We start from the raw sequence: 5,246 nt of genomic DNA, 5'->3' as shown, positions 1-5,246 counted from the left end.
GTTTGGGGGGTTGAGGTCCTTCGGTATTACGCTGACCCGTTCGTTTCGTACCATTCCATAACCGTTTTGCTGTAATGGCAGCTTGCGAGGTCCGGCCAAAACATTACTGGACGGTCGTGGGCACGAATAAACGGCAGAATCCGTTTCTGTAGGCACTCTTTTTTGTAGACTTCTGATGTCAGTGAGAAAGACTTTGGTTTTCTGTCCACAACTGCATATCCCCTGCCAAATCATGTACTTGCGGGCGAATTTATTCGCAAACACGAACTTAAATTTTGCAGGTACATCCCCCCGAGCCGTCGCCAAATAAAATTTTTGACCTGGAATTTGCCCAAAGTCCGCCTTCACGTAGGTCTCATCGTCCATCAGAATACATCCGTCGAACTTGGTCAGCACTTGGTCGTACAGCTTTCGAGCACGGATTCTGGCCACATTGTTCTGCTTCAGCGTCCGATTTGGCTGTTTGCTGGCTCGGAATGACCTTATTCCTTCCCGGAGACGAATTCGTCGCACCGTACTGTGAGCGGCCTGGAACTTATTGGCCAAATCGTGGTCTGAAAGATTGGGATTCCTCTTGACGGCCTTGATGACTTTCCCACGCAGTTTCCGGTCGACAGTTCCACTCCGACGGTTCGAATGCGGCTTCCGAGCCGTCGTCAATGTTTCCTTGTACTGCTTGATAACACGCCATACGGTATTTCTGGGCATTTTAAGCTGTTTAGCTAGCTTCGATGCCGACAACAATGGATTTTCAAGAAAACTTTGCACAATTTGATCTCTCCGTTCGGCTTCCATGGCGGTTGTTTACAAAATGCTATCGTTTGGTGTTATGACATAAATACATGGTGAAAGGTAATGAATTTCCCGACACGTGGGTGAAAAAAGTTTCCAAATCCGTCCACTAGGAGCGCCACAATGAGCAGAAGAATTTGTTCCAATATTAAATGAAGCAGACTTTAGGATGCCAAATCCGGCCAAAACAGCCCAGACAAGTCATGTTTCTTCAGGAAAGGCATCAAACGCTTTTGAAGACATTCTCTAACATAAATTTCCTGGTTGACGGTCCCAGCTGGGAAGAAAATGTCGCTTTACAGTTCTCAGGTTCAGATAGCTTCTCAAATGAGATATTTCTTGGCAAACTCCAGCCGGTCGCTGAATAAAACTCTTGTCCTGCAAGCTGTCTGAAGTCTGCCTTGGCGTGGGTTTGTCAACAATGTCGTATAGAGCTTCCGGGATTTTATTTTTGCCGTAAGGTTTTGCTTTTAATTGCGATTAGCAATCACTATATTCTTATAAATCGATAGCCCGGATCGTTTTTAAGTTTCATGCACAGTTGTAAACGATATTCCCAACTTATTTGGAACATCTCGAACGGAGAGATTGGAGTTTCCCTCGAAAGCGCTAGTAAGTCTTCTGTTCGTCACTGTGGCTCCCGGATTTCGATTATCCCCGGATTCCAGCTTCCTAGTTGTCGAAATACGTTTCCCGATCGTTTTTATTACTTTGGTGACGGTTGATTTCGCCAAATTCAACGATTTTGCTATTCCTGCGTGCGAATAGTTTGGATTTTCCCGACGCATGTACAAAATTCTGATTCGGAGCTCATCTTGCTTGGACGCCATTTGGAAAACTAAAGACCTTATTGTCGTGATCGATGGCCTCGCTGCTCTCGTCAAACCAGGAATCCATGATTCGTCACCAATTTGTCACGTTTTTTAGGTGAGCACACACCAATTGACATCCGTTCCTTAATACAGCTTTGTTCAAACTGATTTCTCTCAACTATGCTTTTATTACACTTTCTCTCCCGCTTTCTCTTATTAGTTCTCTTTTTATTTCTTAAATTAAACTGTTATAAAATCAGAGCTCTTTTTTTTCTTATTGAGGAGATAGATTTCTTGATAAATGAAAAAAAAAAATCATCTCAACCAGGAATCGAACTCGAGCCTACTGATTACCTCTCCGACATCTTACCATTAGGCCAAATTCAAGCTGTAGCTCTATTACTCAGTTGACTTCATCGAGTCGAATTTGCTGCTAGAATCCCCTGCAGAAAACGCTCATTATGTTTTCATTAATGGTGCTCATACTGCCTCGGGGGGTTTCTCATTATGCCTCTACAGCAGTGATTGAAATCCTCACCAATTTTCTCATCAGAGGCTCTCAAAATACACGCTTTGAGGCCTCGCATAGTAATACAGGAGACGATACATATAAAGTCTGCTTCATTTAATATTGGAACAAATTCTTTTGCTCATTGTGGCGCTCCTAGTGGACGGATTTGGAAACTTTTTTCACCCACGTGTCGGGGAATTCATTACCTTTCACCATGTATTTATGTCATAACACCAAACGACAGCATTTTGTAAACAACCGCCATGGAAGCCGAACGGAGAGATCAAATTGTGCACAGTTTTCTTGAAAATCCATTGTTGTTGCATCGAAGCTAGCTAAACAGCTTAAAATGCCCAGAAATACCGTATGGCGTGTTATCAAGCAGTACAAGGAAACATTGACGACGGCTCGGAAGCCGCATTCGAAGCGTCGGAGTGGAACTGTCGACCGGAAACTGCGTGGGAAAGTCATCAAGGCCGTCAAGAGGAATCCCAATCTTTCAGACCGCGATTTGGCCAATAAGTTCCAGGCCGCTCACAGTACGGTGCGACGAATTCGTCTCCGGGAAGGAATAAGGTCATTCCGAGCCAGCAAACAGCCAAATCGGACGCTGAAGCAGAACAATGTGGCCAGAATCCGTGCTCGAAAGCTGTACGACCAAGTGCTGACCAAGTTCGACGGATGTAAAGTCTGCTTCATTTAATATTGGAACACAAACAATTGCGTGTAGTTCAGTCATTTATCAACGAATTCATAATTTGTTTTTCATACAAATGTAGCATTTTCTTTACTCTTTCATAAAAAAAAATTAAAAAAATTATTCATTGCTGTTTCGAAGAAATTCTCGTACTCGTACTCGTAAGAAAACTGTGCACAATTTGATCTCTCCGTTAGGCTTCCATGGCGGTTGTTTACAAAATGCTATCGTTTGGTGTTATGACATAAATACATGGTGAAAGGTAATGAATTTCCCGACACGTGGGTGAAAAAAGTTTCCAAATCCGTCCACTAGGAGCGCCACAATGAGCAGAAGAATTTGTTCCAATATTAAATGAAGCAGACTTTACATTCATTCAAACCTCCCCCCATGAGGAGGATCTGCTCTGAGAGACACTATTCGATTGCTGCCCCGAACGAACTCTCTCAACGTTCGGTTGCTACATGATGCATGAAGAAGACGAGGCACACATAGGTACTCATTTACGTGATTGAATTTGATGGACTCAAGCCGATAGCTGTCGTTGAGGAGAACATCTTCAACCTCACAGCAAAGGTTGAGGCAACAACGACAACAACCGAACTTATTGCATTGCATATTCCCGCAACGTATGGAGCAAGGAGGGGGGAGAAAAAAGAAACGTGCGGTGGTTGCTGTGCAATAATAGCAACAGCAGAAAAACCTCGGGTAGTCGATCCAGGCACAAACGAGGAGACTCGGATTTGCTGAGCCTTTTGAATTCGGTTCCCTCAAGAATGTAACAGGAGATGAGTGAGAGACATTCGTTTGGTTTTTTGGATTCGCTGCCTCGAATGTACCTATATTGCTTCATGAAGGTGGGCCATGTTGAGAGCGTATGCATCATCGGTTTTGTAGTTTTCGCTGCGTCGAAGCAACCTTTGCTTCCAAGTAAAGCGTTGAGCGAGAGAAGGTTGATCAATTCATTCTCAACCAAATACAACCACTGCTCTACAGTGACTGGTTTTCAGCTTTCGGTAAAATTTTTTTAAATGCATTTTTAAACTTTCTTATCTACTTTTTCAAGTTTCATCCAATTAGGCAATAGACTATTTGAGTGTTTGAACACGAAACAATGATGTAATTCACATATTTCAGCTGTTCTCTGTGGTTAAAGGGGGGGAGGGGGGGGGGGGGGGGTAGGGTCTAACACTTTTAAAAAATCGATTTTTTTTTTATTTTGAAAAATGTAATTTTTACTTCAAAAATCGTAATTTTTACTTCAAACAGCCACAAAAATTTCATAAAATTTTTTTTAAGTTAAATAAAAACGTTGGGGTCCAGAAAAACATCTATTAAAAATATTTTGCTATGATTTTTTGACCTCAGATGATTCTGTGCTGAGATACAGTGTCCACCGCAAATCCTGTTTTCTAAAAGGCATCCTCGAAAGTGCTCCGTCACCGGCTCATTTTTCAATATTTTTCTACGAAAAAATTATTAAATGTTCTTTTAACAATGCTTTATATAAGGTTGTACTCCATTTACCCGAAAACCATTGCCCAGAATGAAATATCCCCAGAATTCCAATCGCCAGAAAGAACCATTCCCCAGAATTTTTTTCCCCAGACGAACCATTCCCCAGAAAAATTTTCACCAGAATGTACCATTTCCCAGAAATTTTTTCACCAGAATGAACCATGTACCAGAATTTTTTTCGCCAGAAGGACCATTTCCCAGAAAATTGAAAACATTTATCCTTACTACAAATTATTAAAAAAAAAGGAATTGTTACAAAAAAAAGGGGTTTCATAACTTTATTCTTTTGCGGCAAGGCCGCAACCAACGAGGATGAAGGGGCTGAGGCGGCACAAAGCCGCCGAAGCTCCCAAATCCGAAGAGGCCGCCGACCCGCCGTCGGAAGCGGCGGCCCCATTACATTGGTCTAGGTCTGCCGGGGCTTCCTAGGTCTGCGTGAAATCTAGGGGTGATCCCTTAGCCCCGTCCGCCACGCGACAGCGTGAAGGACAAAACGTCTTTCAAGTTCGAACGCGCAGCGTGAGGAGTCGGATACCAAAACGGTTTTTTAAAGGACCATGGTAAGCATTGAATCAATTAAAGTACCCAAACCATAAACAAAGCACAATATTGGTTCTAAAATAAATTTAGTTGGAAAATTTCGAAGTCTTAGTTTCATTAAAAAAATCATTTTGAGAAAATTAATTTCGAATCATATGAAATATTCAAGAATTCATTAGAAAAAAAAAACAAATAAAAATAGGGGAAATAATCTGGGATTTGTGCCATTCTGGTAAATGTTCCATTCTGGGGAAAAAAATTCTGGGAAATGGTCCATTCTGGGAAAAAAATTTCTGGTAAATGGTGCATTCTGGGGAATTTTTTTTCTGGGAAATGGTTCATTCTGGGGTTTGATTTCGGGTATTTGTCATTTTGG

This window comes from Uranotaenia lowii, chromosome 3 (genome assembly GCF_029784155.1).
Source record: "Uranotaenia lowii strain MFRU-FL chromosome 3, ASM2978415v1, whole genome shotgun sequence".
In the NCBI taxonomy this organism is placed as follows: domain Eukaryota; kingdom Metazoa; phylum Arthropoda; class Insecta; order Diptera; family Culicidae; genus Uranotaenia; species Uranotaenia lowii.
This window is presented reverse-complemented; position numbering follows the sequence as displayed.